Source organism: Gossypium hirsutum, chromosome A02 (assembly GCF_007990345.1).
Source record: "Gossypium hirsutum isolate 1008001.06 chromosome A02, Gossypium_hirsutum_v2.1, whole genome shotgun sequence".
NCBI classification, from domain to species: Eukaryota; Viridiplantae; Streptophyta; class Magnoliopsida; order Malvales; family Malvaceae; genus Gossypium; species Gossypium hirsutum.
In genome coordinates, this window is record NC_053425.1 from 24602520 (window position 1) to 24625579 (window position 23060).

The window sequence follows — 23060 nt, forward strand, 5'->3', positions numbered from 1 at the left end:
TCTCAAAGCAAACAAAGATTTCCTACTTAAAGTATCAGTGACTACATTCACTTTCTCCAAGTGATAATCGATCACTAGCTCATAATCTTTTAATAGCTCCAGCCATCTTCGTTGTCACAAAGTCAAATCTTTCTAAGTCATCAAATACTTTAAACCCTTGGGATCAGTAAAAATGCGACACTTCTCACTAAATAAATGGTGTCTCCAAATTTTTAAAGCAAACGTAATGGCAGCCAATTCGAAGTCGTACATCGGATAGTTCTTCTCATGTGGTTTCAACTATCCCAAAGCATAATCTATCACTTTACCCTCTTGCATCAACACACAACCAAGGCAGTTCAAGGACGCGTCGCTAAAAATCACGAACTCTTTTCCCAACTCAGGTTGCACTAACACTAGTGTCTCAGTCAATAACGTTTTCAACTATTCAAAACTCTGTTTACATTTTTCAAACCACTAGGATTTCACATCTTTCTGTAACAATCTTGTCATAGGTGTAGCAATCATCAAGAATCCCTTGACAAAATGTCGATAATAACCAGCTAAGCCCAAAAAGCTTTTAACCTCGGATACATTCCTCGACAATTTCCAAACTACAATTGCCGAAATCTTACTTGGATCAACCCTTATACCTTCCACAGAAACAATATGCCCCAAGAATCTGACTTTTCGAAGCCAAAACTCACTTTTGCTGAACATAGCAAATAATTTCATATCTTTCAAAGTCTGCAATAAAATCCTTAAATGTTCGGCATGCTCAAACTCATCTCAGGAATAAATCAGGATGTCATCAATAAACATGACTACAAACTTGTCCAAATACGATCTGAAGATCTGATTCATTAAATCCATAAAAACTGCAGGAGCATTTGTTAGTCCAAAAGGCAAAATAAGAAATTCATAATGCCCGTACCTCACTCTGAACGTGATTTTTGGCACATCCGAGTCTTTAGCTCTTAGCTGATAATAGCTGGATCTCAAATCTATCTTCGAGAACACTGTTGTCCCTTTCAACTAGTCAAACAAATCATCAATCCTTGGTAAAAGATACTTATTCTTTATTGTAACCTTGTTAAGTTGAAGATAATCAATACAAAGTCTCATGGATCCATCTTTCTTCTTAACGAATAACACTGGCGCATCCCAGGGAGAAAAACTCGGCCTCGCAAAACTCTTATATGTCAACTCTTGTAACTGAGACTTTAATTCTTTTAATTTGGTCAGAGCCATCCTATACGGAGCTATCAATATCAGTAAAGTTCCCAATACCAAATTAATAGCAAACTCTACCTCTCTGATCGGTGGTAATCCAGGCAACTCTTCTGGAAACACATATGGATATTCACAAACTACCAACACAGATTTGATCTTCAATTTTGACACTTTCGTATTTAATACATACATAAGATAAGCTTCACAACCTTTTCTTACATACCTCTGAGCTGTCATCGACAAAATCACAATAGGCAACTCACCCGACTTATCTGGTTCAACCCGAAGAATTTTATTATTTTTCCATTTCAGTTCAATAGTCTTTTGTTTACAATTTACTACGATATCATGTAGAGTCAACCAATCCATTCCAAGAATTACATCAAACTCATCAAACGGTAAAAGTATTAAGTCAGCCATAAAACAGTGACCCCGAATCATTAAAGGACAACTCTTGCAAACTTTATCAACTAGAACATATTTGCCTAAGGGGTTCGACACCTTAATCACATACTCAGTAGACTCAACAGGAAAATTCTTACTAGATACTAGATTCATGCAAATATAAGAATGAGTCGATCTAGGATCAATCAATGCAACTACATTAGTATCATAGAGAGAAAATGTGCCAGTGATAACATCAGAGGATGATGCATCTTCATGAGCGTGAATAGCGTAGGTTCTAGCAAGTGCTCTAGCCTCTGATCTCGTAGTTAACTTTTTCGTCACACCTCTGCTACTATTCCCACTTCTAGTATTTCTCAGTGGCCTCCCTCTAGTGGTAGTGTTACTTGCCTTTGTATTTTAAAAATTATCCTTCTCAGTTATTTCAGGGCAATCTCGAATAAAGTGATTTGGGAGCCACTTTTAAAGTAAGCCTGATTATTCATCCTACATTCACTGGGATGTCGTCTACCACATTCATCTACCACAGTGTTGACATTCAAGTCTATTAGACCTAGCATTACCAACGCTCGCTATTGACGTAGTTTGGGCCTTAGAACCCGAATACTACTTCCCACAATCTCTACTGGGATATCTAGCTGAAGCATTCGAACAAGTATACAAATCTCTCGATTTCTTTGACGAGGACTGAAATGACTGATTCATCGGTCTTTTTCTAGAATCTCTAACGTCAAACTCAGCTTTTCTCTTTTCTTTGCTCAGTTGTTCGACCTTGCAAGTTTGGTCGACTAGCACAACAAATTCCTTCAACTCTAAAATCCCAACTAACAGTCTAATATCTTTATTCAACCCATCTTCGAATCTCTTGCACATGATAGACTCGGTGGAAAAACATTCCCAAGCATACTTATTGAGCCGAACAAACTCTCGCTCATATTCAATCACAGACATACGACCCTGTTTCAGTTCTAAAAACTCTTTACGTTTCTGATCAATGAACTATTGACTGATATATTTTTTCTAAACTCTTCTTGAAAGAAACCCCAGGTAACTCTTTCTTCTGGTACCACAGAAACAAGAGTATTCCACCACTGGTACGTTGAGTCCCTCAGTAGTGATATAGCACATTTCAAGCACTCATCCAGTATACAAGAAAGCTCATTAAATAGCCTGATAGAGTTCTCAAGCCAAAACTCTACCCTCTCGAGATCATTGATAGCATTAGCTCTAAATTCCTCAACCATTTTTTTTCAAATCTTATCAACTGGAGGCTTGTTCAATCTTAACAATTCCACACCTTGGGGAGCTACGGGAACCAGTTAGGGGTTAGGTGGGGGTGGAGGATGTTGGGTAGCTAAATTTGTTCGAACAAACTTGGCAAACCACTCATTCATCCTTTGAAAGAAGGCTTCTCTAGCCTTTCCTCCATCACTAATCGTTACTGGTCTACTTTCAGATGGCCCTATCCCTTCAGCGGGAGCCGACGCATTACTTTCAACATCGTCAACTACCTCTCAGTTAGGATCCATTTACTTGATGGAAACACAATTTTAAATTGTCAAGATTCGTCACACTATCACAATTTATATATGGCATGTATAGCTAGACTCTTACACATGCTAAATTAGTCTGAGAATCAACTAAACCATAGCTCTAATACCACAAAATGTAACATCCCTTACCTATATTTATGTTGAAACAGGATACAAGGCAATACCGGACTTACATCACAAGCAAACATACAATTTTGAGTCATGAATTTGCCTCCAAATTAAAACTATTTACATTCAAACATGAAGTCTATAATATGAGCCTACGAGGCGCAAAACATACTTTGGAAGTGGTTCGAGACTAAACTGACAACTCAGGAAATTGATCGTGTGATTTCGAGATAGGTTCTAAATATTTATAATTAATCGTTCTTGAAACTAACTATTATCGTGATGTAGGCAAGTGTAACTATCGAACAGCAGTATAGTTTTAGCAAGACCGAATTGTCAAACCCAAAGGAACTAAAAGTACTAGTAATGACTGTCTTTTTATTATCTAGCCTAAGAATAAAGAGGTTTTTCTTTTAACTAACTAATTATCTAAACTAAGAATTCACAGAGAATAGAATTTAGAAATTGCTTTTGGGAAAATCGATTGAATTATGACAATACCTAAGGTAAAATGCACCTAGCCTGTACATATTATTCTAGCTCTGAATCGGATGATTTATTCATTTAACTTGTTTCGTAGAGATCCCTAAGTTATGTTATTATCCCTATTCAAGACTAATAACGTCTAATCCTTAGATTGAATAATTGAGACCTTTCTCTAATTAACACCCTAGGGTTGCATTAACTCAATCTATGGATCCACTTATTAGGTTTCACCCTAATCTGGCAAAATGTTGTCACCCTATGTCAAGGCGCGCAATCAACTCTACTTAATTATGACAAATGTACTCTTAGATAGGGTCTCTTCTTCCTCTAAATAAGAGCTTATCTTGAATCAGTATCTTGGGATGTCAAAACAAGAATTAAGAACACATAATTAAGAACAATTTAATTATTTATCATACAATTTAGAAAATAATAACAAGATTCGTCTTAGGTTTCATTCCCCTTAGGTATTTAGGGGATTTAGTTCATAACTAAAAGGAATACATATTAGAATAATAAAGAATACAAAACATAAAGAAAACCCAAAACTCCTGAAGGGGAAATTGAGGAGATCTTCAGTCTTGATGGTGAATCCGACTTCTGAGATTGATCAATCGGCTTCCTTGGAGTAATTCTTTACTCCCTATCTTGTGCCTCTCTTTTCTTCCTCCTCTAGGGTGTATTTATAGGCTTTGGAATACCTAAGATCCTTCAAAATTAGCCTTTTTCGAATTGGACTAAACTTGGGCTTGATAGGGACATGCCCGTGTAACACGCCCATGTGCGATTACTTCAGGCCGTGCTCAAGCATGCCAAATTGACACGGCCATGTGTTCTGCCCATATGAGGCGGTCCAGGCCTTGTTGATTTCGTACTTTGGCCCATTTTCTTCAATTTTGGCCCGCTTCTCGTTCCTTTTGCTCTCCTATGTTCTCCTAAGTATAAAACATGAAATTAAAGCATTAGGAGCATCGGATTCACCAATTCTAATAGGAAATCATCCATAAAGTGCGTTAAACATGGGGTAAAAATATGTATAAATTATGGTTTATCAAATACCCCCACACTTAAGCATTTGCTTGTCCTCAAGCAAAATTCTCAACTCATAATCAAAATAAATTCTTCTCAACTTATAATTTCTATCGATCATATCGCAATATAATTCATAGGTAATCATACATTGAGAATTCAACTAAAAAAACATAAAAGTTTCAAACATTCCAAGTTGAGCATTATCTCTTGAAAACATAGGTGTCTCTCCTCATTTAAGTAATTACCTTTGATTCGGAATATCATAGAGTTTCACATCCTCACTAAAGATTCACTCAAATCACTCAAGATATTTTAAGAACAATAAATGAAGCACCCAATAGTCAATAATGAAAAGTCATTACCATAGGCTTGCATGAAAATCAAATCTCCACCACTGATAAATTGAGATGAAACATCAATCAAAAGGTCTTTAGAGGGTTGTAATGAGGCTTGGTTAGGGGGTGTAGTCACCAGCTGAAAGAAAGGATTAGAATCAAGATTGAATTGAAAAATTCCCTAACTAGAAAAAGAGTTAATATCACTTGCGTACAACAGAGCTTCTTCTCAGAATAAGGAATTACTAATGTTTATACATAGTTTTTTTTAAGAACAAGTTAAATAACATAGACTAACTATTAAGAACAAGACATAGCTAAGCAATTTATTCAACTCAAATCTCGACAAAAATAGGGATTAATTTAGGGGATTTCAACAATAATGGGTTAAGGGTTAATATTAAGGGTAATACAAGAAATGACTTGTTAGGCTGAAGGGGGTTTACTAGGGGTTAATCGTGGAGGTAGGCTTTTCATGGCATGAGTGGGTTAATCCTAAGTATCTTAATCACTTTGACATATCAAATCAAATGGTGTGGTCTCGACATGCATAATCAAGCAAGTTCTAGAAAAACAGTTCAATACTGATGCACTCAAAAGTAATAATAAAACTGAGCATGAAAGAATTAATAGATGCTAAAAAGGCTCAAAAATCTCACAAAAATTATGGCTTTTTGATGTTTAAAACTTGTGAATTCCAACTCAAAGTAATACCTAAACTTTGGGGAAACAACCTAAGATTTTAAATTCTTAAAAATCAACTTATTATGCCTGATTCTCTAATATCTTAAAGTTTAAACAATCAATGCATAAATGCCTATGTTTTTATTCAAGATATATCAACAAAAATAAAAAATCAATCAAAATTTATCCTAAATATGATATGAGAGCTTTTCAAGAGAACAAGGTAGTCATTCAGGGATTTTTTTGATAATGAAATAAATACCCCCCACACTTAAGATGTACATTGCCCTCAACGTACAAAGATAGATATAACAATGTAAAAATAAAATAGGGAGAGAAGTAAAACTTCCTGAGTTGAAAATGGATGAAATTCCTGGATTAGTGAGAGCGAGTTGCTGGAAATACAACTGGAGGACAAACATGATTCTGAAGGACAAAAGGATAATTGGGGGAATAATTTGATAGTAATCATAAAGATAAGCCGTTTTAAAAACAAAAGAATTTTCAAAAATAAATAAAATAAAATTGATAATCTAAAATTTTTTTCCAAGTGGCACGGTCGATTCACAAGCCCGTGTGGATCGTGTCCCGCCTGTGTTTGTCTCGAAGTGAGACATCGTCACACGGCCTTCGGGCACGCCCGTGCGTCTAGGCCGTGTGGCTACATGATCATGTTACACGACCGTGTGTGATGTTGTTCGCTTCTCCCACGGTCGTGTAGCTCTGCGCACGCCCATGTTATTTTGACAGTGTTGTCCACGGGTGATAGACACGGGCGTGTCGCACACCCGTGTGCATTTGGCAAATTTGACCACAGCCAGGTCGCACGCCTGTGGCCACTTATCGCATCCCGTGTCGAGAAAGATAACTTCTACCTTTATATTTGCACGACTGTCTCGCACGACCGTGTTTCTGTCCGTGGTGGTCACACAGACTTAAGCACGACCATGTGATAGGCCGTGTGGAGTTAGGAATATGTGCTTCAAAGACTCTGTTAGTGACCTAGATAATTGAAAATTTAAATTTAAATAATTTAAAATCGTTAGTACCCGGGTTGCCTCCCGAGAAGCGCTTGTTTATAGTCTAAGCTCAACTGTTGCCTTGTTGGTTTATTCAGGGCGGTTTGTGGAGTCGTAGCTCCTCTCCATTGTTTTTAAAATCCTCCCCGTGATAAAGTTTGAGACGATGTCCATTTACTTTGAAAGTACCGTGTGATGGGTGACTTACCTCTATTGTGCCATATGGAAGAACAAATTGAATTACGAAAGGTCCTGACCATCACGATTTAAGTTTCCCAGGAAACAGTTTGAGTCTTGAGTAGTATAGGAGAACAAGATTTCCAACTTCAAATTATTATTGTTGCTTTAAATGAGTGTCATGGCACTGTTTTGTTGCTTCATTGTATAGGTGTGAGTTTTCGTATACATTGGCTCACCACTCAACAAGTTTGTTCAGCTGCATCAACCTATTTTTTCTTGCAAGTTCAATATCAAGGTTTAGAAATTTAATAGCCCAAAAAGCTTTATGCTCTAGTTCGAATGGTAGATGACAACTTTTTCCATAAACAAGTCTGTAAGGTGATGTCCCTATGAGTGTCTTAAAAGTAGTTCTGTAAGCCCATAAAGAATCATCTACTTTCATTGCCCAATCTTTTCTGTTTGATTCTACTATTTTTTCAAGGATCCGTTTGATTTCTCGGTTCACCACTTCAACTTGTACGTTAGTTTGAGGATGGTTTGGGGTGGCTATTCTATGATGAACTCCGTATTTCTTAAGAGTTTTTTCAAATTGGGTATTACAAAAATGAGTGCCCCTGTCACTGATAATTGCTCTAGGTGTTTCGAATCTCGAGAAGAGTTTCTTAAGGAAATGTACTACCACTCTAGCATCATTAGTAGGTAGAGCTTGGGCTTCCACCCATTTGGACATATAATCAACTGCTACTAAGATGTATTTATTCCCAAATGAACTGCGGAATGGGCCCATGAAATCGATACCCCAAACGTCAAATATTTCACATGAAAGCATATAATTTTGAGGCATTTCATCACGTTTAGATATGTTACCTGTCCGTTGGCATTTGTCACATGAAGTAACGTACCTGTTAGCGTCTTTTAATAACGAAGGCCAGTAAAAACCTGATTCAAGTATTTTATGTGCGGTCTTAGTTCCACTATAGTGTCCTCTAGTTGTCCCTGAGTGGTAATGTTCCAGTATTTTTGATGTTCCGAATCTTGTAACGCATCTTCTAATGACTTGATCTGCACATCTGCGAAAAAGAAAGGGGTCGTCCCAAAAGTAGTTTTTCACATCATTAAAGAATCGCTTCTTTTGTTGGTGTGTTAACCCTTTTGGGATAATGTTAGCGGCTAAAAAATTTGTAATGTCTGCAAACCAAGGTACCTCGGGTCAGATATAGCGAAAAATTGTTTTTCAGAAAATGAATCATTTATTTCAACTTCATCTAGCTCCTTGGTAGTGGTGTTCTCAAGCCTAGACAGATGATTAGCCGCGAGATTTTCAGCTCCTTTCTTATCCTAAATTTCCAAGTCAAATTCCTGCAATAGGAGAATCCATCGAATGAGTCGAGGTTTTGCATCAGTTTTAGTTAAAAGGTAGCGAAGGGCGGAATGGTCAGTGTAAACAACGACTTTAGAAAATATTAGATATGATCGAAATTTATCGAATGCAAAAACCACAGCTAACAATTCTTTTTTTGTAGTAGTATAATTCTCTTGTGCAGCTGTCAAAGTTTTGCTAGCATAATAGATAAGTTGAAAATGCTTGTCTCTTCGCTGTCCCAATACCGCACCTACTACAAAGTCACTCGCATCACACATTAATTCAAATGGTAATTTCCAATCAGGTGTAATGATAATTGGAGCATTAATTAATTTATCCTTTAAAGTATTAAATGCTTCTAAGCACTCCCAATTGAAATTAAAAGGTATATCTTTTTCTAGCAATTTAGTCAAAGGCTTAGCTATTTTAGAAAAATCCTTAATAAATCTTCTATAAAAACCAGCATGTCCTAAAAAGCTTCTAATATCCTTAACCGAACTAGGAAGGGGTAACTTTTCGATTGTTTCTATTTTAGATTTGTCCACCTCAATCCCTTTACTAGAAATTTTATGCCCTAATACAATACCTTCTTGAACCATGAAGTGACATTTCTCCTAGTTAAGCACAAGATTCGTTTCCTCACATCTTATTAAAACTCGTTTTAAATTTTTAAGCCAGAGATGGAAAGAGTTACCAAATACCGAGAAATCGTCCATAAATACTTCCATGATATCTTCCACGAGTTCATCAAAGATGGCCATCATACGGAGCTGAAAAGTGGCAAGAGCATTACATAATCCAAAAGGCATTCTACGATAAGCGAACGTACCATATGGCCATGTGAATGTCGTCTTTTCTTGATCTTCAGAAGCTATTGGGATTTGGAAGTAACCAGAGAGTCCGTCTAGAAAGCAGTAGTACATGTGCCCAGATAGTCTTTCCAACATTTGGTCAATGAATGGTAAGGGGAAGTGATATTTTCTTGTGGCATCATTCAGTTTCCTTTAGTCAATGCAAACTTTCCATCCTGTGACTGTCCTTGTTGGGATTAATTCATTCTTCTCATTGGTCACAACCGTCATGCCTCCTTTGTTAGGGACAACCTGCACTGGACTTACCCAAGAACTGTCAGAAATAGGATAAATAATTCCAGCATCTAGAAGTTTAATTACCTCGGCTTTAACAACTTCCTTCATGTTGGGGTTCAGTCATCTTTGAGCTTGCACACACAGTTTGTATTCATCTTCCATCAAAATTTTGTGGGTGCAAAAAGAAAGGTTGATTCCTTTAATGTCAGAAATTTTCCAAGCTATGGCCTTTTTATGTTCTTTTAATACTTGGATTAATTCCTCTTTCTCCTTGGGTTGCAAGTTAGAAGCAATGATAACTGGCAATGTAGTGTTATTTCCAAGGAAAGCGTATTCCAAGTGGTTTGGTAATTGTTTAAGTTCCAGTTTAGGAGGCTCTTCAATAAAGGGTTTTTGCTTAAGTTCATCGTTTATCTTAATGCGCTCATATTCTACTCGTCTTGAAGAATGCTCATTATGTTCATCATCTATCTCCTCTTCTTGAGCTATACAATTTCGTCGTGTCTTTTTGTACAATTTCCTGGAAAGAGTCTTGAGTAGTATGATCAATAGAGTCAATAAAATAACAAGAGTCCTCCTGTTCCCTAGAAAACTTCATAGCATCATAAATTTTAAAGATAATCTCCTCGTCACCTACTCTAAGTACCAATTTACCGTTACCCACATCGATTACAGCCCTAGCAGTGGCTAAAAATGGGCGCCCTAAAATTAAGTGAACTTCTACATCTTCATCCATGTCAAGCACAACAAAGTCAACAGGAAATTTGAATTTATCTATTTTCACAAATACGTCTTCTATAAAGCCCCTAGGATATTTAACAGATCTATCGGCTAATTGAATACTCATCCTAGTAGGTTTAGGTTCCCCAAGACCAAGTTGTTTGAACATTTTATATGGCATCAAATTAATGCTAGCGCCTAAATCAGCTAGTGCTTTCTCAACATTCAGACTACCAATTAAGCAAGGGATTGTAAAACTTCCTGGATCTTTTAGTTTGGTTGGCAGCTTATTTTAGAGTATGGCTGAGCACTCCTCGTTGAGTTCTACTGTAGATAAGTCCTTAAATTTCCTTTTATTTATTAGAAGCTCCTTCAAAAATTTTGCGTATGTAGGCATCTGCGAGATGGCTTCAACAAAAGGTAAGTTGATATGTAATTGCTTAAAAAGTTCAAGAAACTTACCGAATTGTGCATCAATGTGGTCTTTTTTCAATTCTACTGGGTATGGAACTGGAGGTTTATATTCCTTCGGCACTAGTTTGTCACTATTTTCAGGTTTTTCTCCCCCCTTTTCGCTTACCACGGCTTCTTGTGTTAGATTCTTTTCAGATTCTGCTAACACTTTCCCACTCCTTATTGTAACTGCTTTCACATGCTCTTTTGCTTTGGTGTTACTAGGTAAACTTCCTAGTGGTCTTTCTGAGATTAGTTTGGAAAGCTGGCCTATCTGAGTTTCGAGCCCTTGGATCGACGCTTGTGCATTTTTAAATGCTATCTCAGTGCTCTGGAAACGGGTTTCTGACACCAAGATAAACTTTGTGAGCATCTCTTCAAGGTTCGGCTTCTTTTTGCTGGTAGGATGGTTGTTGGTAGCCTAAAGGTGGTTGTGGTCTTTGATTTCCTTGACTGCCCCACGAGAAATTGGGGTGGTTCCTCCAACTTGCATTGTAAGTGTTACTATATGGATCGTTTTGAGGTCAATGATTATTACCCATGTAATTTAATTGCTCATTATCGATGTTGTGGCCATAAGGTTGGTATTCCGAATGGCTTGTTCCACCTCCACTTGCTTCGCACTGCATTACTAGGTGAACCTGTTAAGAACTAAGAAAACCATCAATTTTCTTATTCAAGAGTTCTACCTGATTAGAGAGCATGGTGACCGAATCGATGTTATAAACACCGGCTGTTTTCGTTGGCTTTGTCCTCATGACTTGCTATTGATAGTTATTCAATGACATCTCTTCTATGAACTCATAAGCATCTTCAGGTGTTTTATTATTGATGGTTCTACCAGTAGCTGCATCAACCATTTGCCGAGTTGAAGGATTCAGGCAATTATGGAATGTTTGAACCTGAAGCCAAAGCGGTAACCCATGGTGAGGGCACCTTTTCAAAATGTCCTTGTATCTCTCCGATGCATCGTAGAGTGTTTCTAAATCCATCTACACAAAGGAAGAGATATCATTACGTAATTTAGCCATTTTGGCCGGCGGAAAATATTTTAGTAAAAATTTTTCGGTCATTTGTTCCCAAGCAGTAGTTGACCCTCCTGGTAACGAGTTCAACCACTGTTTAGCTTTGTTCCTCAATGAGAAAGGGAATAACCAAAGACGACTGGCATCATTAAAAACGCCATTAATTTTAAATGTATCGCATAACTCCAAAAAGTTTGCTAAGTGAGCGTTGGGATCTTCATCCTGCAAACCATCAAACTGAACAAATTGTTGTATCATTTGAGTAGTGTTAGGTTTTAGTTCAAAAGTAATTGCAACTACAACAGGTCTAACTATGCTCGATTCAGTTCATGTTAAAAAAGGTTTAGCATAATCATACATAGTGCGTGAAGCAGGATTTTGATTAACCGCAATTACAGGAGGTAGCTGATTGTCTTGGTTTTCAGCCATCTCTTCGGTTGGGGGTTGAGTATCGTCTTCTTGCTCGTTCTCTATGTATCTTAGGCTTCGCCTTATTTCTCTTTTGTTTCTACGGACTGTGCAATCAATTTCTTTGTCAAAAAGTAGTGGTCCTGACGGGTTTCTTTTAGTCATAAACTATAAAAACTTGTTAGAAGAAAGAAAAAGAAAATTAGTAAATTAGAATAAAATTAAAAATAAAATTAGATTGCAAGAAAAATAAATTGCTAAAGTAATAAAATTTGAGTGTTCCTAATATTTTAGTTCCCTGGTAACTGCGCCAAAAACTTGATCGCGTGATTTTGTGATAGGTTTTAAATATTTATAATTAATCGTTCTTGAAACTAACTATTATCATGATGTAGGCAAGTGTACCTATCGAACAACAGTATAGTTTTAGCAAGACCGGATTGTTGAACCCAAGAGAACTAAAAGAACTAGTAATGACTGTCTTTTTATTATCTAGCCTAAGAATAAAGAGGTTTTTGTTTTAACTAACTAATTATCTAAACTAAGAATTCACAGAGAATAGAATTGGGGAATTGCTTTTGGGAAATCGATTGAATTAAGACATTACCTAAGGAAAAATCCACCTAGACTGTACTTGTTATTCTGGCTCCGAATTGGATGACTTATTCATTTGACTTGTTCCGTAGAGATCCCTAAGTTATGTTATTATTCCTATTCAAGACAAATAACGTGTAATCCCTAGATTGAATAATTGAGACCTTTCTCTAATTAACACCTTAAGGTTGCATTAACTCGATCTACGGATCCCCTTATTAGGTTTCACCTTAATCCAAAAAAATCTTGTCACCCTATGTCTAGGCGCGCAATCAACTCCGCTTAATTATGACAAATGTACTCTTAGACAGGGTCTATTTCTCCTCTGAATAAGAGCTTATCTTGAATCAGTATCCTAGGATATCAAAACAAGAATTAAGAACACATAATTAAGAACAAGTTAATTATTTATCATACAATTCAGAAAATAATAACAAGATTCGTCTTAGGTTTCATTCCCCTTAGGTATTTAGGGGATTTAGTTTATAACTAAAAGGAAAACATCTCAAAATAATAAAGAATACAAAACATAAAGAAAACCCAAAACACCTGAAGGGGAAATTGAGGAGAGATCTTCAGTCTTGATGGTGAATCCGGCTTCTGAGATGGTTCAATCGGCTTCCTTGGAGTAATTCCTTACTCCCTATTCTGTGCCTCCCTTTTCTTCCTCCTCAAGGGTATATTTATAGGCTTTGGAATGCCTAAGAGCCCTCAAAATTAGCCTTTTCTGAATTGGACTCAACTTGGGTTCGGCAGGGACACGCCCGTGTAACACACCCGTGTACGATTACTTTAGGCTGTGCTCGAGCCTGCCAAATTGACACAACCGTGTTGTCTGTCCATGTGAGGAGGTCCAGGCCGTGTTGATTTCGTACTTTGGTCCATTTTCTCTGGTTTTGGCCCGTTTCTCATTCCTTTCGCTCTCCTATGCTCTCCTAAGTATAAAACATGAAATTAAAGCATTAGGAGCATCGAATTCACCAATTCTAATAGGAAATCATCCATAAAATGCGTTAAACATGAGGTAAAAATATTTATAAATTACGGTTTATCAGAAATTTTTACAAAGCATAGAAAATTTTTGCTATGACCAGGGGCCACACGCCCTTGTGGTTTGGTACACACCCGGAGGGTAAGCCGTGTGGTCACACACGCCCGTGTCCCTAACCCGTGTAACTCTCTATCTTGCAAGTCATGAACAAATTGAAGTTACAAAGCCAAGTCCCACGCCAGTGTGTTAGGCTGTATGGATAATTAAATTTTCATAGAATAGGTACAGACTTTACACGGTCGGGACACACGCTTGTGCTTGAGGTTGTGTCCCTCACACGGCTGAGACACACACCCGTGTCTCTGCCTATGTGCTCAATTTTGAGCATTCTGTTTCTCAAAATTAAGGTGCAAGGGACACACGGCTAAAACACATGCCTGTGGGGCAGACCATGTGTCACACACAGCCTAGACATACGCCCGTGTAGACAAAATAAAGGCTATTTACCAAGCCATTTGTCACCCTTATTTACCCCGACACACACACAAGTTCAATGGCACAAATCATGGTATCCTTAGCCAACCAAAACATCCATAATCAAGATTAGAACATATCATTTTATTATCACACATAACATACTTCCAACATCATATTTTACCAAACCAAATCAAACCAAGCTCACATCCACAAGTACCAACACAAATACTTGTATTATGTATGATTCTCCATAAATTTCATAGCATACCAATGAGCTAATCTCAACTACTCAACAACAAAACCATTAAGTCACATTCAATCATTCTCCGAGCATTTATAAACCATATCACACAAGAGATAATTGCACATACATGCAGATATAAATATATATATAAGCTTACGACCAATTCAACCAAAATGAGCCAAGTTACATGGCCAATTACCACTTTAAGCCCTTGACAATTACAAGCCAATACATTTGGCCAAATCATAATGACACATATAACAAAATGACCCAAGTCCCTATACATGACATACTCTCAAAATGTTAAGATCATTGATACCCAAAATGACAGTTGATAGTGTGATGTAAACTCTGACAATCTCCAATCTTAGCTAGCTTGGTGAAACTATAAAATATGGAAAACAAAATGGAGTAAGCTATATAGCTTAGTAAGCTCGTATGAAAGAAATAAGCTAACCTTACCATACATTAACATGCAAGTAATACATCATAAGGAAATGTAATTTACCATATTCTCGTGATCATAATTCATTCCATCACAACTTACCTTGAGTTCCTCATTTTGTGAATTTAATAAATCATAAGTTTTGTGCACATACCTCTACCACTCGTATGGTTTCATACTCATTCTCATCTTTGTCATACCGAATGAACCACTTGGAATTTTGGATGCTCGGGAAAACTTGCACATAAAGTTCCACATATGTAGCCATTGCTACTTCTATCTCATAATACGTAATTGCTCACTCTCGAGCCATCAATGGGTCTGCTTACACAACCTGTCAGTCGAGATGTAGCCACACGGTGCTGCTCACACAAGCTGTTAAGTAACCGCAACATATGCCGGTATACTTAGCCACCGATAGGATGTTTAGGACCAGCACCTGTATCACATAACATAAAACCCTAGTGACATGTCACTTGTATCCTAATCTATTCCTAAGGTTCGATTGGGATTTCTAGCTTGGCAAATTGTCGTCAAATATTTCTGTAAGGTCGATTTCACAATTCATGCATAAGTTTAAGAAATTAAAAATGCATTTAAAGTAAAGCTTATTTCACATACAAACTTACTTCAGTTCTAAAAAGGGCAAAAGGATCTATTCGTTAATTATTTTGTTTTTCCCCCGATCTAGACCCAAACTTCATTTTTCTTGATCTATAATGTCAAATTTAACTTACATAATCATCACATTATTCAATTCAACCCAAAAACACATTATGGAAAAAATTACATTTTTACCCCTAAACTTTTAACATTTTACATTTTAGTCCCTAAGCTCGTAAAATGATTTTAATTCAATTTATTCATTACAGAAGCCTAGCCAAACCTTTTTCATACTAATGAAAGCCCACATATTCGATTTATTCACATTTTATCATACATTTTACAACCATTTATTAATAGGTCCCATTTTGACATTTTCATCAAAAATCACTTTGTAAATGTTGTTTAACTAACAACAAACATGCATTTTCTATCATTAAACATCAAAATACAAGCTTATTCAACATGGGTAAAATTTTATACTTTTATTTTCTTTCAAATTAGTCCTTAGAATAACCAGATCAAGTTACAACATTCACAAAAACGTAAAAATCATTAAACAGGACAAAGACGGACTTACAATCGAGCTTGGAAGCTTGGCCAAACCCTACCTATGTCTTCTCTTGTAATTTTCGGCTATGGGGAACTAAATTGAAGAAGATGGACACTTTTATTTGTTAATTTTGTCTTTATTTACTAGATTACCAAAATGCCCTTCACTTAAACTTTGAAAATTTTCCCCTAACCATGTCCATTTCTATCCATACTAAAGCATAATGGTCTAATTACCATTTAAGGACCTATAATTTAGAATTTCATAAAAGTTTACTACCTTTAGCCTATAGAACTCAAATTTTGCACCTATTGCAATTTAGTCCTTCTAGTCAAATTAAGCACTCCATTGATAAATTTTCACATAATTTTTTTATCATGATGTAGACTTTAAAGAAATAATAAAATAAATATTCCTACTTTAGATTTGTGGTCTCAAAGCCACTGTTTCGATTTAACCCAAAAACAAGTTGTTACATTAACCCTGAGCCAATCTAGACTTTGAGGTTAGAAGATAAATAGTCCTTGCTGACTCCTTATTTTAGTGGAAGATCGAAATATCAAAAGATCCTACTAGGGTAGCGACAAGTTGATTGATAAGGAACCCGAAGCAACGGTTAATGAAGATTACTAAAGCGAGCTAATCTTTCATAACTAGATTTGATTAATTCTACTTCACTATCTTGATATTTTTTGCTTTACTTTATATATTTTCTTATTTTAAAAATCTTAAGAACTCCTTTTATTTTTACTTTCTTACTATAACTTATTTCAAGTACTAACTAGATCTTTCGACGTTTAGGTTAAAATTGATCTAGCACTAGCCTATCTAGCACTAGCCTCCCTTAGGTACGATCCTCGGAGTACTCACCTACTCCATTGTAACTATATTACAACTAGATCCGTATACTTGTAGATACCACCTCATTTATATATTTTTTAACTGCAGTATTCACACTCTGGATGTTAGTACGTCCGGAGGTGGTCAAAACCCTAGAAAACATGAAGAGAAACTGTTGAACTAGCTTTATTTGTTAAATTATTTTGATATAACAAACATATCTTTAAAATAAAATTTTGTTTTTATTTTGAACTCTTAGAATATTTTTGAAAAAGTTCCGAAAATGAATTTAAACTTTTGAACTTAATCAAAACCATTTCAAATCAGTTGAAAAGCTACTCCTTACAAAAAGTATTGATGTTTTCCAAAATGTATCGATACTTGTAAAATTTTATCGATACTTTATCTTTTTATTGATACCAAATATTCATTCTATTTTGAATCAAAAATTGAACACAAACAATAAGTATTGATACCTTGAAAATTATATCGATACTTATCAAAATTTTATCAATACCAAACCTTTATATCGATACCAATTTTGTATTTTTCTTTTCATAATCTATTGAAAATGTCAAAAATTACCAATACCCGTAAAATTAGACCTTTTACTGGGTATCGATAAATCATCCTTGTTATCGTTGGAAACTAATTTTAATGGTCACTAAATAAGGCATTAAATGCCTTTGGTATTGATACTTGTACAAAAAGAATTGATACTTTTTGTTGCAGGTGAATTTAATAGTTTGGTATTTCCATCCCAACGGCTCTATTTATTTTCCAAATAACCACAATGGTTGAAAATTAGAGGGTATAAATACCAACTTCTGATCATCTTATAACAACAAGAGATATAATCAAGCCTAAAGATCAATCAATTAAACATTAGTGCTTAATTTTTTCATACTTTTCTTGTATACACTTGTGAGCTTTTATTGTTATTCTTTAGCTCAAGTGTATTATTTTTTATTTGTGCTTTATTGAAAAACATTCTGATCTTGTGAGAATTATTTCTTAGTTTGCTTCTTTATAATTCTTAGAGAGGGTTTATCTTAAGATTTTGGTAGACATCTTAAGAGAGTTGTAAGGTTCAACGTTGTCCTCAAATGTTGAATAAATTAGTGAATTTGGGAAAATCCTTAATTATGGAAAGATAAGGTAGTGGAGTAGGCAATTGGGGTTGAACCACTCTAAATCTTTGCGTTCATTATTTCATATTCTTTCATTGCTTCCACCAAGTTTTTGAAGGCCAATTCACCCCCTCTTGGTAATTTCAGTTTGATTAATCAAGCTAACATAAAATAAGAGAAAACTTAAAGAAAACTATCAAAATAAGCCTAATGTGTTGTAGCCTCTCTCCTTAGCCAAAATTGGTTGTTTTTAACAGCAAATCTGACTCACTTTGTTAACCAAAATGCCCTTGAATAAGCCTTATCTAATTGGTGCTTCGATTAAACAAAGACTAGCCCTGGGGTCATTTTTTGTTCCCTTTACAATATTGATATAACGATACCCAAGGTAGGATATTGTGACATCCTAAATAGTCTTGACATGAGTTGCCCCTTAGAAGTTGGATATCGCAATACCACTATAGGTGGTCTTCATCTTGGGCCTATGGGAGGTGTCGCGATATCCATGCCTCGATATCGTGATACCCCTTTATTTGGTGATGTTTTCACATAATTGCAGGCCACCGTGGACTACCTACATCACTCAATCAGACGTTAGGGCCCCTAATGACACAATTGGCTGATTTGGGTCCCAAAATGAGTAAAAAGAGGCATTTACACTTATTTAATAAAAAATCTAAAAACTATGCTAAACTATGGAAAAGATGCTAATTTCCTCAAAAAGAAGCTCCTTAAGTATCACAGGGAAGCTTAATTTGACATACCAAATTATGACAGATCACTTTCAATTCCTTATCTATTTGAACTCAAGCTTTTACTTATATCAAAGTATACGAGTCATGCATACATAGTCCGTTATCCACTTAGGATTAAGGTATGCCACACTTTGAACATCACAAGTGAATAAATCCATAAATGGATTTTGGATCTATTCTTCTTGGGTCCAGTCTAATGTACTGTCAGTCTAGTTAGTCACATCTATGTCTCTATCTTTAGGGAGTCATCTGCTTTGTGCCCAGGACAAAGCATCTCTCTAATTGTACTTGATAGACGAAAAATTAGTCTTTCAATCAGTTTGCTCATTTCTGATTAGGCTAATGACATGTTTAGGTTCGTTTACTACTATAACATGTCTTTCTGTATTACGATTCGACCATGTAATATTGCATAGTATTGGTTTAAAAATTAGACAACCAACGAGCCAATATTTGCTTTTAGTTTTGTTTTCATGGAAAAACCACATGAGGAGAATTATACAAAGTATATTAATGTAATCCATGAATTATTTTATTAATCAATCTATTCAGAAAAAGTACAAGTGTACATAGACAAAAATACTACACTTACTGTACCAAATCCAACACTCTCACCTATAAATACCTTTAAGAACAATGAAGAAAGGTTCGGCTCTCCAAAGATACCAAGGCTACACTCTACTATATTACCTCCAGCACCAAGCTTTCCTACTCCCCTCCTATTTATTCCTTATAACCTCTAGCTCCCTGTCCTAACTAGGTGAACCACCTTCTGTGACTATCACCATACCTTATTCCTTACCTCTTCATTGTTGTAATTATTGTATCAACAAGTGTTAAAATATATGCCGACATAGCCATATCAAATTCAAATAACATTAATTTTCTATTTACAATTGCATTAATTTAAATTTTCCTTTCATAATAAGTTAAATACATTTTTTATTGATTAATCAATAATTCAAATGATGTAAATTCAAAGTCACTAAAATTATATTTCATATCCATTCTAAAAATATTAATTTCTAATAATTTTTATAAATTTTAATAATTTTTATAATTTTAATGATTTCTTTGTAATTTTTATAATTTTTATAATTTCATAATGAATCTACACAAATGGTGTCCGGATTCAAATTATTCTAGACAAATGGTTATTTAAGTTTATTGTGTTCTTATTTTTAAAATAATTTTATTTTTTCCAATTTTTTGCTGATGTAACATTTATTAATGGTGACATCAACTTTGTGTTAGTTTCTAATAGTCAACGTTGGTCAGAGGATTTCATTTGTCAAAATTATTAGTTCAGGCTCAATTGTGTGCAAAAAAAAAATTAGTGGGACATAATTAATTTTTCTGAAATTATTCGAGAGTTTATGGTACCAATAAACCTATGTTTTTACCATAAATGTGAAATGAGATACTAGGATAGATAAAATGATAATACACAGACTAAATTAGCAAAAAAAAAATGTTAAGTTGCCAAATTGAGAATTTATATATAGTACAAGGAATAGAATAAATATTATGCATACGATTTAATATCAATAATAAACAAATTTAAGTTCAAATATTACATAAATTGCATAAACCGAGTATGCTGCCAATCTTACCTTTGCTCTATCTTCCTGTAACTCTCATTCCTTCCAACATTTCAGCACATTTTGTTGGTGGAAGGAGCGATAGACATGCAAAAACAAGGACAGAAACAGTATGACTTTCAACTTTCATGGTCACAAAATTCATCTAAAATTCACCGATCCCACCACGTAATCTGCCGCGCTTTGAAATTACGTGTAATCTAATCACGGAGCACTTAATTCAATGCTCCACATGTTGCTGTTTGTCTACCACATTCCATGGCAATTACTGGTCAGCCTTTCATATGGATCGAACTAATCCATCTGTGTATCTGTATCCCTTGGGAGTCAACTTTTGGGCCATACCAATTTCAAAATGGATGTATATTTGATATGTAATAATAATAATAATAATAATAATAATAATAATAATAATAATAATAATAATAATAATAATAATAATAATAATGGATTAATTAATGCTGGGTTATGATTATATAATGTAAGGAGTTATTTCTTCTCATGATGCCTGTTTTCTCTAACATAAGTTAATTAGTTTGTTAAAAGGCTTATCTTTATTATTTTTCTAAAAGGATATCACATTCGATATACTATCAATGTATAAGTTGCTTAATAATTTCTATTTCTATTATATATTAAATATTCAGTTGGTGTCACGAATTAACAGAGCACTAAATCAATTGAATAATGATAAAAAATACTATTACTTTACATAAAAAATTATATTATTTTAAAGATAATTTTTTCATTTTTTTTCTTTTATGTATAAAAATAAAAAAAATCCTTTACTAATGACGGATTGGATTATGGTTATATAAAATAAAAGGTTACTTTCCTCTCATGAGTCGTCATTTCTCAAAGGACAAAATCAGAGCATGTTTTTACGTCAAAATAAATATTGTTAGACAAATCACGTTAGCGAATAAATATAAATATAAATAATTATATATATATAAATAAAATAAATTAATATAAGTAAATATTTATATAAATAAATATTTATATTTATGTAAAACACCATATTTAAATAAAAAATTAAATAAATATTTGTATTTAATTAGAACATCAGTTTTGAAAACAATTAAATAAACAAGATTTTGGAAAACCAAAAACCGAATAAGGGGATTGAATTTTACTAGATGTTGAGGCACATTTTCGCAGTTTCCTTAAGATAAATTTGACCGCTGATATGGTACTTGGAGAAACGTTGGTCGACTGTCTCTCATGATACAACAACAAAATGATCGCGGCAATAGTACCTTTGTAGTGATCAACGAACAAACCTTGCCTTCTTTTATCACTGAAACGTTTGGAAATTTGGAGGGAAAAAGGACAAGAATTTTTTAGAGTGAAAAATTCATTATGTCTTTATGTGTGTCTAAAGAATTATGCAGTATCTTTAGGCTTTTATAGGCATTCAATATGGAGTAATTTTGGAAATTTCCATGAACAATGATACAAATATTTCCATTAAAGGAGCCTTTAAATCAATTTCATAAAATCAAATCAAGGTAAAAATCAATTTGATTGGAATAAAATCAAATCGAGATATTTTTCCTTTTATTATATATTTTGTATAATATATGCTGAGAAAAATAAAATACATATTGGGATAAAATATTCGCAGACCCTTTTTGAGCTTGACCGATCTGGACATTTCACGTCGTACACGTCATGCGAGTGCGCCCCTAACCACGGTAGGTCTGGACCTGCACCCCCTTGCGTGCGAGGTAGGGTTTCAAGCTTAGTCATTCAATAATCCTTCAAGTGGGTTCTCAAATATATACATATCTCACACTTGGTATTTAACTGATATGGGATCTAAGTTTTTCTTTTCCTCAACAAATATTCACAAGTGGCTTGTTTTGTGCATCAATTTCTCATTCATCACTCAACCATTTTGACCATATGATATACCATTGTAAAGGTTTCATGGAGTAGAATATTAAATCATAATTTTATGATTCAATTCTCCACATTTACCAATAAAAAATATGCCTCAAAGTTTCCAAAAATTACCTTTTTTCCAACAATCCCACCATGAATAAAAATTGATAATTTTTTAAAAAATTGACTTGATGTGGTGATAGAAACTACGATCAATAGTTGCATAGGATAGGTAGGTATCCACCCTTGAACCTTCCCTTGTGAAAGTATATTTACTTTACTAGCTGACCAGTAAACGCGATATCCTTGAACTGATTTGCTTTTTGTTTAAATGATGATATACTTCACACAACTACCTCATTGGCAAGGGTTTAGTTCTCATGGGTATGTTCATATAACCATGAACATCTCCTAGTTCTGCAAGAGTTTGAGAGAACTATGCCCCAGTAGTCTGCTCGAAGCAACGCCATTTCACTCTTACATTGGTGACTTATGTTGCTCGGCTCACTAAAACACACAATGGTCATTAAAAGAATTGTTTAACCTATCTCATTTTTAATCACTGTTTATATCATAGGAGCAAAACTCTAGATAAATCCCCACAGTGACCTTACAAGGTATATGCAAGTAGGTTGTCCCTTTGAACCTAGATTTGGGATCTCCAATCAGCTAGGTAGGGTTTTCTTTTACATAGCACATTTTATTTCCATAGGCTTTAGTCTTATTGCTTTCGATGTTTTATCAACTTGTTCTCGGTTTAAGCCTTTAGTTAGCGGATCGGTTCTTTTGATTTTACAAAATCAATAAAGATAACTCCGTTTGAGATCAGTTGTCTAACAGTATTGTGTCTATGACACATATGTCTCGAC

The 23060-nt window shown here is 34.9% G+C and overlaps 1 non-coding gene across 1 annotated transcript; it reads left to right on the forward strand.

Annotated features, from left to right (window-relative positions):
* The first annotated feature begins 11556 nt into the window (after window positions 1-11556).
* Window positions 11557-11663, forward strand: LOC121217543 (small nucleolar RNA R71). The gene has a single exon (XR_005913652.1). It is a non-coding gene; the product is annotated as a small nucleolar RNA R71 (small nucleolar RNA).
* Window positions 11664-23060: the final 11397 nt, after the last annotated feature.